The sequence below is a fragment of the Lathyrus oleraceus genome, chromosome 5, assembly GCF_024323335.1.
Source record: "Lathyrus oleraceus cultivar Zhongwan6 chromosome 5, CAAS_Psat_ZW6_1.0, whole genome shotgun sequence".
In the NCBI taxonomy this organism is placed as follows: domain Eukaryota; kingdom Viridiplantae; phylum Streptophyta; class Magnoliopsida; order Fabales; family Fabaceae; genus Lathyrus; species Lathyrus oleraceus.
This window is the reverse complement of record NC_066583.1, coordinates 481,380,060-481,392,702: the sequence shown is the minus strand read 5'-3', so window position 1 is coordinate 481,392,702 and position 12,643 is coordinate 481,380,060. Positions and strand designations below refer to the sequence as shown.

The following is a 12,643-nucleotide window of genomic DNA, read 5'->3' as shown; positions in this document are numbered from 1 at the left end:
CATACAAAATAGTGATTTTATTTTGACAAAAAAACACAACGTCATGGTTCTTATTACAGAGATTAAGAAAATAATTTAATAAACTAAAAAAGGGTGCAATTTTATAAAGAGATTAATTGAAATACACTGACAGTGTAAAAGGATTTTACACTGTCAGTTAATCATAATCGTTGGATATTGAAACAAGTTTGACTTTTATTTTAAAAATCTATAAATTAATACAAATGAGTGATGGTGATGAATCGATTGTGTAAAACTTTTTACAATGACAGTGCATAGTAATTAATCTCTTTTATAAAATTGCTTTTATTACCTATTAGTTGTTAAAATGTGATAGATATATGAATTTAATTAAAATATACTGACAGTGTAAAAGAATTTTACACAGTCAGTTAATCATAGACGTTGGATATTTGAATAAATTTGATTTTTATTTTTAAAATCTATAAAATAATGCAAACGAATGATGGTGATAAATCGACAGTATCAAACTTTTTATACTGACAGTGCATAATAATTAATCCCTAGATTTATAGTGAAATGTGACAAATTGAAAGTGTCGGTCATGAACACGGGTATTAATCTCCCGCTATCCATTCCATTTAGTAAATATGATATTCGTATCCGCTCAATACTCGTGCGGTATCCACTAGACGACTATTCGTGGATTTTAAGATACTCGTGGGTATTTATTTAAGGATACACATGAATATTTTTTTTAAAAAAATAATTTATTAATTTATTATGTTAATAGAGTTATGTGTATAATTTTTGAAGAAGACACTGAAAGATAAATGTATGCCGCTAGGATTTTAAGTGAAAAGAAAATCATCAAAAGTTAAATTAAGTGGATATTAGTGAAAGAAATTTATCGAGTATAATAATTTTAAAAGATAGTTAAGTAATTTTTCTAATTATTAATGGATGCAGATACGCATGGATACAAGTAGCATCAAATCTCAATTTGTATTATAAGAAAACGGAATATCCGTTTAATTTATTTGTAGAAATCCATTAAGCTATCAAATTCATGTTTGTAACGGGTTTTACCCGCGAGTATCCACATATACGGTTTTTCTAATTACCATCCCTAGTGCCGACAATACTAATTTAAAGAGAAAATTTAAATAAATAAAAAAACATTTGTTTTAGAAGAGTTATAATATTGACCATTTTGTCAAGGGTGGCAAAACAGACCCAGAATATATTATGAATCGAGTCAAAGTTTTAGTTTGGTACACATTATACTTACTATCCTGTCTTGTCTGGTCTCGTTGTTTAATGGACTTTGACGGGCACTAGCATTAACGGAATTAACAAGGATTTTCGTCACATTCTGCCATATTTTATCTGGTCTCGTTGATAGATGGATTTTGACGGGCACGACCATTAACGGAATTGACATGGATTTTTGTCACATCTCGTTCTATTTTTTTACGGATTTTGACAAGCACGTGCACTAACAGGATGTAAATGAATTTCTAATATTGTAAACTTTAGAGATGCATGGCCCGCGATATCCGCTCTACCCCATTTTTTTCGGGGACAAGATGAAATTTTCGACCCACGCCCTCTATTATGCTCACCCAACTTTTTTTTTCAAACTTTCATGGGACATGCCTTAACAAAAGTGGCTTCCGACTCATCCTCTTGATCCCGCACTTTATTTTTTCCACCCCTACTTTTTTCTCTAAATAACATATAAATAATTAAAATAATATAGAGATTAATCATTATATACTGTCAATGTAAAAAAAATGTATATCATCAATTAATCACCATCATTCATTTGTATTAATTTATAAATGGTTAAAACAAAAGTCATATTTCTCTCAACATCCAATAACTATTATTAATTGACTTGTAAATCTCTTTTACAATATTTGTGTATTTTAGTTAAATTCAATAAGATAATAATAAAATGTGGTTCATCACTTCTATTCTATCTACTAAATTTCTATCTTCCAATTTCCAATTTAGAGTTCCCTTGTTTTATTTAGTTTATTTACACAGCAAATAAAAAAAATTGCAAATGAAGATAAGCAACTGATTAAACTGTCTTAATCAGACCCACGAGGATAGAAAAGTAACACAGAAATAGCACCTATTTTGTTAGACGATAGGATTTTTTATGCTTGGTAGAAAAACAGCAACAAAAAAATCATAGAGAAACTACAATAGATAACTTCTCAATTTTACGTTAGTTATTTCATGTACAAATGTTTAAAAACAGTATGCAAAAAACGCTTAATCTTTTGGAGTACATATTGTTATATGAACTTCAACTATGTAATGATAGATATGTGGGAAGGTGATAAGAAAGTTATAAGGCCCATTAGAAAAAGGAAGAAATCAATTTGGCTAAATGATTTTTATTATTAAAAGGGGGGTTCAATTAGTATTATATACTAGTTTATTTTGATGTTGTTCTTTATTTTTGGGCCATGGTCCATTTAGTAGACTTAACCCTAGCTATTTATATGTAAGTTCTTGAAAGTTGAGTCTTCTATGAAAAATATGAAAATTTATCTTATGTTATTTCTTTTTTATGCAATTTAGATCTAATCTTAGCCTAGCATATTTTATCATTGGTGCTTTCATCTCCTGTACTCATGGCTCCTCCCAAACCTCCTAACCCTTCTTCTAGAGAAAGTATAGAAGAAGTTGTTCAAACAACCCATATACACCTTGACAATGCCATGAATCAGACCCAACAACAACTTGATGAAAGGTTTGACAAAGCTATTGTTGATCTGCAGCAACATGTTGGACAGATCCACACAAGGATGGACAATGAAAAACAGGTTGCAAACATACGATACGAATCAATCATATTCATTCTAACCAAGTTGGTTGCACAAAAGGAGCAACAACATTCTGCAATTGTTCATACAACAGCTAGTTCATCATGTATAACTCAAAACCCTACCTCTTCACATATGAGGACAACCCCTATTTCCCAGGTTGTTACCCCTTCCAACACCCCTACTAGACACTCTACAATTTTTCCCATACACCTACATCACCTACTGTTCCTGCAGCACTGAGAACAACTGTTGTACAACAACCACTACCTTACCCACCCTACGTCCCTACCCCAACAGCTTTTGCAACAACACAAATTTACGCTCTTCCTTTTTTCCACCAAACTTCTTACTCTTCCCTTCCACAACTTCCCCATTACCACCTTTCTGAACCCCTAAATTGGACCTACCTTTGTTTGATGGTTCAAACCTGTTAGAGTGGTTATTTCAAGCTGATCAATTTTTCAATTTTTATCAATTACCCCCAGAAAATAGATTACCTTTAATATCATTTTATATGAAAGGTGATGCTTTGGGTTGGCTTATATGGATGCACCAAAATCAGTTATTAACAGATTGGGGTTCTTTCACTAAAGCCTTAGAATTGCGTTTTGGCCCATCAACTTATGATAATCATCAGGCTGAGTTATTCAAATTAACCCAAGATGGATTTGTTGTGGATTATCAAACTAAGTTTGAGCAATTAGGAAATCAAGTTGTTGGCTTACCTGTTTTATTTCGGGTATGCCTACTGAAATTCGTAATGAAATGGCAATTCATAAACCTGTCTCAATATCCCAAGCTATTGGCCTTGCAAAATTGATAAAATCCAAACTCAAAGATGTCAAGCCCAAATTCACCAAACCCTATGTTAACCCATACACAAAACCGCACCCCAATTATACCACACCTTTTACCTTAAAAACCATATCTATTACTACTACACAAAATTTCATTCCTTCCAAAATTCAATAGGCATCCCCTTCCACACAACTACCCATTAAATGCTTATCCCAAACCATATTACAAGAGAGAATGGATCAAGGATTGTGTTTTAATTGTGATGAGAAATTTATCCTCGGTCATAAATACTCCTTTACTATATTTTTACTACTTCTGGTTGAAGATGACTCTATGGAATCACAACTTTCTGTTGAGGCCAGCATTGGACCAGACATTCAAACAAATCATGATGATACTTATTTTCAACTGTCCACTCAAGCCTTGACGGATCAATTTTCCCCTCAAACTCTCAAATTCAAAGGACTCATTGGTGGTTTATCAGCCATGGTACTAGTTGATACTGGCAACACACATAATATCATGCAACCTCGCATTGCACATCATGTTAATCTTAAAGCCATCCCAATACCTCAATTTTCTGTTATGGTGGGAAATGGTTCACATTACAATTCGAAGGAATATGCAACAATGTCCAAATTTTCCTCTAAGACAAACCTTTTAACTTACCCTTCTACTTACTTCCTATTGAAGGAGTCGACGTTGTCCTCGGTATGGCGTGGTTATGCACTTTAGGTCCCATTCAGGCTGATTTTTCCATTCCCTCCGTCACGTTCTCTCATCCTGACACATCAATGACCTTGCGAGGAGATCCTACATCTCAACCAATTCATACCAGTTTTCACCAACTTAAACAACTTATCCATACCAACTTCATTTCATCTCTACACCTAATGATACTTCAGCCAACCAATTCCACAACTAACACCAAGCAACATAATCCCTTGGTTTTGGGAGATTTACCATTTGACATTAACCCACAACTTTCGGATCTCCTACATAAATACCCGACCATTTTTCATTCCCAAAGTGGCATTCCCCCAACTAGACCCCACGACCATAACATTAGCCTTCTTCCTTACACACCACCTGTCAATTTGAAGCCTTGTTGTTATCCGCATTCCCAAAAAGAAGCTATGACATTTATTATTGAGGAAATGTTAAGACATGGAACCATTATACCTAGTAATAGCCCATTTTCCTCCCTAGTCCTACTAGTTAAAAAAAAGATGGCACATGGCGCTTTTGTGTGGATTATCGCGCCCTAAATGCGGTTATCGTCAAAGAGAGATTTCCTATACCCATAATAGATGAATTGTTAGATGAACTTGGCTCAGCCAAAGATTTCACCAAATTAGACTTACGCTCAGGCTATCACCAAATCCGAGTTGCATCGAAAGATACACATAAGACATCTTTTCGGACTTTCGATGGACATTATGAGTTTCTCGTAATTCCTTTTGGATTTACAAGCACTCCTTCGACTTTCCAGCCAACGATGAATGGTCTTTTGAGACGTTACTTAAGAAAATTTGTTTTAGTGTTTTTTGATGACATTTTGATCTACAATGCTAATTTCAGTGAACATCTTGAAGGAGAACAGCGATCCAAAACGCAACGGAAATTAAAATTTTCTCCTTTAGTGATCCTTACGAATGGGCATGATCAGTGATAGAATATTTACCTCTTGTAACGATTGAAACCTTTGATGCAGATCTACGGAGCGATCACGAACGTTGAACGACGACAACGCCTCTACTCAGTCCATACGAACGGATTCCTTCAATCTCAGTGCTAGCTGCTATAAATGAAGGCTTTGAGTGAGAGAGAGAGAAAGAGAAAACAAAAATGCAACCGCAATGAATGCTTCTGCACAAGGGTTCTATTTATAGAACCACTTGTGTGGGCTTCAAGTTAAAAAGCTCACTCAAGTGTATTTGGCTCATATCTTATAATATACCCAAAATCACTTAAGCATGTGGTACCTTACCATATTTCGTATTCTACTTAAGTACACCGTACCTTACGATGTTCTACAATTCACTTAAGTGCACCGTACCTTACGGTGTTCCTTAGTTACTTTATCTCTCATCAATCCGTCCTTTGTGTGTGACCCTGTAGGTTTTCGCGGCATTGGCAATTATATTAAATCACGTATTTAACATAATAAACAGTGAGCGGTATCTAGCAACACATCACTTCTACCCAAGACACGAAAATGTCATGTGATCTGACAAATCCTTCTATGATAATACTTATGCGCATAATTACCCTTTTGCCCTTATGTCTATATTGAACACAAGGCATAGACCGTGTCATCCTTGTCCAGTTCAATATTGGGCCCATAGACATTTATCATGTTATGTAGGATGGACAAATTTCATCTAGGTCACTCATGTCCCGCAGCATGCTTCGTGGAGTACCCATCAACTGTCTTTATGGTTATCCAGTTACGGACAATGTTTGATCAGCAATAAAGCACTCGACTCTACATCTAGGATCCATAGTGGTTTCAGGTCGAAGGGTGGTATACACCATTATCACCATGAGAATAACTTATGACATTTTGCATAACATTCTATATAGTATTCTCATAGCGGGTCAATCCAGTATAAATATTACTCTTAACATTCATACCTATGTTTAAGACTTGATAACTCCTTATCCATGATCCATGAGATGTGATCATCAGTCTATATACATAATAGTCTTAATGCTTTAATGTTATCCCACTTCACAATAAAGCTCGACTACGAATATTTTAAGAATAATGTCCTTATGTTTAATGTGATCTCATGATCAAGTCACACTTGATACATTAAGCGGACTAGCTATCCTAGGGACTTTATTAAACAAACATAATAAAGAAAACTCCTTTTATTATTAATAAATAATTCGATACAAGTACCAAAAGTATTGGCCTTTAGGGCTTACACCAACACATCTTACCCATTTACAGGTTGTTTTTGATTTGTTACACTCCAATGTTTTTGTTGTGAAATTATCAAAATGTGTTTTTGCAGTTGATAAGGTTCATTATTTAGGACATGTGATTTCAATTAGCATTATGCACCTGATCCAGACAAGGTGAAGGCCATTTTAGATTGGCCCCCTCCACGTTCTCTCACGGTACTCCGATGATTTTTGGACTCACTGGATTTTATCATTAATTTGTTCGACAATACGCCCATCTCGTTGCTCCTCTCACTGATTTGTTATGTTCCATTAAATTTTTTTGGGGTAGAGATGAGGTCGCAGCCTTTGTAGAATTACAAAGAAGAATGACCGACATGCCAGTCTTAGTTCTACCTAATTTTACAAAGAAATTTATAGTAGAAACCTACGCTTCTGGAGTAGCAATTGGTGCAGTCTTATCCCAAGATGGTCACCCGATCTCCTTTTTCAGCAAGAAGATGTCTCCTCGAATGCAAGCAGCCTTTGTCTATGTCCATGAAATGTTTGCTATAAAAAGGCAGTAAAAAAATGGCATCAATATCTTATAGGACAACACTTTCATATCTACACAGGTCAAAAGAGTCTCCATAATTTTTTGCTCCAGAAAATCCAAACTCCAGAATTACAGAAATGGACAGCCAAATTGCAAGGGTTCAATTTCGAGATCTTTTACAAACCTGGAAAATCTAATCTGCTAGTTGATGCCCTTAGTCAGAAATATTACTCTGATGATTCCTTGTTGTTATCCCTTTCCTCTCCAATTCCAAATCTCTTGTCCACTTTGTGTGAATTTTATGCCAAAAATAAAGCAGGACAACAGTTAGTTACTCAACTGAAACACGGCATCACTGACCACACGCTTTACAAGTTTTCAAACGGTTTATTGTTCTACAAAGAGAGACTATTCATACTTGACATTCAAGGTTTGTACCAGAACGTTCTCCGTGAGTTTCACGACACACCCACAGCAGGTCACTCAGGCATTAAAGCAACTCTTGCTAGAGTGTCAGCTTCTTTTTTGTGGCCAGTTATCTACAAAGAAGTAAAGCACTTGATTAAACATTGTGATATCTGTCAACACATCAAGTATCTAACTTAAAAGAAAAATGGGTTACTCCAACCTTTACCAATTCCAAATCAGGTTTGGGAAGACCTTAATATGGACTTTATCACGCACTTATCCAACTCCTTTGGTCACAATGTTATTTGGGTCATATGTGATCGTCTAATAAAATATGTCCACTTCATCGCATTACCAACCAAGTTCACCGCAAAAGATCTTGCAGCTCATTTCTCAGTTGAGATTACTCGTCTTCATGGGCTTCCCAAGTCCATTGTTTCTGACCACGACCCCTTGTTCCTTAGCACTTTTTGGAAGGAATTCTTCAAGGCACAAGGCACTATATTAAAATATAGTATTGTGTGTCATCTAGAAACCGACGATCAAACTGAAGTAGTAAACAAGTATGTAGAGAGATACCTTACGGTCAAACTGAAGTGGTACAAATACTTGCATCTTGTTGAGTTCTTATATAACACCTTTTTTCACACTGCCATCCAGATGGCGCCATTTAGAGCACTTTACAGCCGAGATCCACCCAATATTCATGATTATTTAGCCGAATCAGTGGAAGGACAGCCCTTGATGATTCCTTGCAACAAAGACAAAATGTTATCATTCAGTTAAAGGACAACTTAAAGAAAAGCAGAATACAAATGGAGAAACAAGCTAACAAAAAGAGAGTGGATTTCACCTTCAAAACAGGTGAATTGGTTCTCCTGAAGTTACAGCCTTACAGACAGCAAACGATTAGAAAACGAGTATCTCAAAAGTTGGCTAACCAATTTTTTGGTCCCTTCCAAGTCATCAAACAAGTAGGCGATGTGGCTTAGATGCTTGATCTTCCATCTTCTTCACGTATACACCTAGTACTTTATGTCTCCCTATTGAAACCCTATTTTGGTCCAATTTTGCATGCTGATTTCCGCCCTCTTTCTCCTCAAGACAAACTCAGTTTTTGCGAGGATCTTAACGAAGTACAAAACACGGAGGTTTGTTCTCCTGAAAATGACCAACAAGTTCTTAAAGCAAAGAGTTTGGCTGCTGAAGTTTTTAAATAAAGGGCTGAAAGAAAAATCATTCTGCAAGTGAGAGAGAGAAACATGGGTAAAGAAGACCTTGTAAGAGAAAAATAATTGCTAAAGGACTTTATAAAACCACCAGATGCAATTAACGGGAACTTGTTGGAAAGAGAAAGCTCTACTTCCAAGTCAAAATTTCTTCAAAGTTATTATCAAATGGTGCATTTCCTTCTTCTTGTTCTCTAGAATCTTCAGAATCTTCAAATTTCATCATCCAATAGAGAGTAGTGTCATCTTCATGCACTAAATCATTTACAGCCGCATTACAATCGTCTAACACTCCCAATGACCACTCATTCAATCATTAATATCATTAAGAGAAATTGCATCAATTTCATCTCTAATATTATATCTTTCTTTGAGTTTTTGGTTCTATTTGACAAAAACCAAATCATGCATTCTTTTGTTTTTGGTATACACCATAATCCCTTCTTTAACCTCTAGTGGACATTTGGAGCAAGCTTAAACATTGCCCTTCTTTTCCATTAGATGATCTTTGACTCCTGTTATTCCTCCATTAGAGTTTGTATCTCCATTAACTATTTCCATTTATTTCCATCCAGGGTCAATTCTCATTGAACCACCAACCCTAGAGCTTAGAGTGGTTTCCTGGTTATCCGACATTCTCTAAAACTAGAGAGTGTACAAAACAAACTAAAATCAGTGCACTAGAAAAAAGGAGAAAATTAAAACAAAAGCATACAAAAATAAAAGAGAAAAAGAAACAAATGATGAAATAAAAAATAAAAAACTAAAGAAAAATACCATAATTGTTTGAGAAGAGAAAATGATAAGAGAAAGAAAAACAGAAAATGAACAAAGAATGAAAAAGAAAAGTCTTGTTTATTAAGTGATAGAGAATAAAAAGAGAGGGAGAAGGAAAAAAGTCATAAAAAATAGAACGTTAAAAGCTAGCATAATCAAAAGGAAGGGTGTATTATTTGGTTTTATAAAAAATTAATTATGATAGTAATTAGTATCTAATGTTAATTATTAATATTTAATCACAATTATTTTTTTCTAAGTTATTTTATGAGTTGGGTAGAAAAATATCCAAACTATAAATATTGAGATTAAAAAGAAACGCAATTTCTGCAATTTTCACAATACCGCTATCAACGTTAAACTCGTGGCAGCCGCTATGGCGCCTCAATACAAAGTCTACAACGTCATAGCTTTTCCATTGCGGAATGTTGAATTTCCGCAACTGCAATCCACAATGGTCGCAATTCGACAACACTGTTACTTTGTCATATCATCCCACTAATTTAAAAATTACAGTCTAATTTAGCAAAATACGTGGTGGTGATTGTTTAACAATATAAAATTAATTTACGTCAATGCGTATCATATTTTAGAGATGAAAATGTTTCATTATGTTTCATCAAATTCCTAAAAGACATTTAAGTCATAGCTACTTAGTTTCAAAAAGCACCCATCATGAACTATTCTGACAACAAAGCATCAAGTAATCCAATAAATCAGATTAACTCAGGGTATTTGTGCGATTTAAATGAAAACATGAGTCAATTTAAAGCTCAACAGACCAAATACAAATATATTATGACACATGAAACAACAATAGTATAACAAAAACTTGGAAATGTGGCTTTTTATTTGAAAAATACAAACAAATATTAAAGCTTTTGGATGATAACCATTATACATCTAGGTATAGAGTGTGTGATGATGGAAAAATCTTTCAAGATATATTTTAAATTGATCTTGATTCCATCAAGTTGTTCAACATATTTTTCACTGTGCTCATTATTAATTCAACATATAGGACCAACAAATACAAATTTTCAGTTTTAGAAATTGTTGGTGTTACTTCTACGGAGATGACGTTTTCAATTGAGTTTGCATTTTTGAAAAATGAAAAAAAGTACAATGTTACTTGGACTTTAGAAGTGTTATGAATTATGTTTAAGGACCAAGAAAACACGTCAAATGTCATTATCATTGATCACGATGTTGCACTGATGAATTCGGTTGCAAATGCGTTTCTACATCATATGCATTACTTTGTAAGCATCACATAACAAAAAATGTGAGAAGCAGACTTAGGTACCAAACAAATCAAGGGTGAATATGAGAAAATGTGCAAAGCTTGTGTGATATTGGAAATCATAATGGATGTCTAAAATGTTATAATAAATTCTTCTATGGAAGAGTTATATGTCGAATTTGTAATACATTTCATGAGGGTGAGTGAGAAATATCAGGATTTCTTATAATATATTGAAAGTACAAATCTAGACCAGGTGAAGGAGAAGATTGTTTGTGTTTGGACCGATTAAGTTAGACACTTTGAAAATACAACAACTAACACAGTTGAGTTTTTTCACGATACATTGAAGAATTTATTGGAAATAATAAAGGTGATTTACATAAAGATTGAGACTCTGTGAACCAAATGATCCAAAATAAACACAATGGGATATAAACATCATTTGGTCGCAGCATTACAATATTAAAATGCAAATTTAGAGACAACAATCTTTATTCACATTTGGTAATATATCTCACACGGGATTAAATTTTATTTATCACGAAGCCAAACGGGTAGAGAAATTAGGTTCAGATAACAAGATGTATGGTTTTTCATGTTGTTAAGAGTCTTACATCAGACAATATATAGCTTGAATATGTGCTTATAAGTGGGGGCAATTCTCATCCTACAAGCCGATTTTATAGGATGACTTATGTCTAATCCATGCATTCTAAGATGGTATTTGAGACTCATTTTAGATTCGTTGGACCACCTACTATCAAATCACTCACCATTTAGTTCCACGTTTTAGACGTTCAATCATGTGCGTGAGAGGGAGTGTTAAGAGTCTCACATCGGATAATATATAGTTTGAATATATGCTTATAAGTAGGGGAAATCCTCACCCTACAATTCGGTTTTGTAGGGTGAGTTAGGTCCAACCCACACATTCTAAGACGTGTGTTTGTTTAACTTCAAAAAGATGAAACTTGATAGGCTCATATGAATTAATGAGGTTTACACCCAATAGAAAAGGCTTCGGTTTGATTATGACGTTGCAATGAAGAATCATAAATCGAACATATCTATCATGGTCGAATGGGAGTGATTCAAGAGAGATTTTTGAAAGTTGATAACAACATGAAACTGCAAATTAAAGAGCAATTGAGGAAGATTGTTTATCTAGAAACCACATATTTGAAACCACCCTTGCAACCATAAAATACAACGCGTGCTCCTAATAAGTTCAGACTAATACAAAGTGATAATTCAACGATGCGGTCTTCGTCCTATTTCAAACATGTTGACACACTTTTTTGAATTCTCTAACTTTAAAATCTCAAAAAGTTGTTTTCAAAGGTGCTCGCATTAATAAACCATTTCGTTCACCACCTTTACAAAAAATGATACACATTAAAGAGATGTCGGTATTTATGCACAAATACATTGAACGAATTATAGATGCTAAAGGTGACGGTAACTGCAATTATCACGTTGTTCCAACTATGATCGGTAAAGGAGAGGAGAATCACACACTTATTTGCCAACAACTTACCAAAGAGTTGAAGGCACATAAAAAATCATACACGACGCTATAATGAAAAAAAGAACATTTTGATGTAATTCATGTGTCTCTTATTCCTTGTGTTAGCAATCCGACACCGGAGGAAAAATAGATGTGCTTGAAGGAAAATAGCGATCCAAAACGCGACAGAAATTAAAAAATTTCCTTTTGTGATCCTTACGAATGGGCATGATCAGTGATAGAAACCGTTACCTCTTGTGGCGACTGAAACCTTTGGTGCAGATCTAAGGAGTAATCACAAGCGTTGAATGGTGACAGTTCCTCTACTCATGATTGGATTCCTTCAGTCTCAATGCTAGCTGCTACGAATGAAGGCTTTGAGTGAGTGAGAGAGAGAAATGGAGAGAGAGAGAGAGAGAGAGA

General features: G+C 34.6%; 1 long non-coding RNA gene across 2 annotated transcripts; it reads right to left on the bottom strand.

The window, feature by feature from the left end:
* Positions 1–6,466: 6,466 nt before the first annotated feature.
* Positions 6,467–8,207, bottom strand: LOC127085574 (uncharacterized). 2 transcript variants are annotated; one of them, XR_007789187.1, is made up of 4 exons: positions 7,682–8,207; positions 7,472–7,592; positions 7,238–7,339; positions 6,467–7,067 (listed from the first exon to the last, which is right to left on the bottom strand). It is a non-coding gene; the product is annotated as an uncharacterized LOC127085574 (long non-coding RNA). The 2 variants fall into 2 exon arrangements; XR_007789186.1 differs by having other exon boundaries at positions 7,492–7,592.
* Between the last annotated feature and the right edge of the window lie 4,436 nt (positions 8,208–12,643).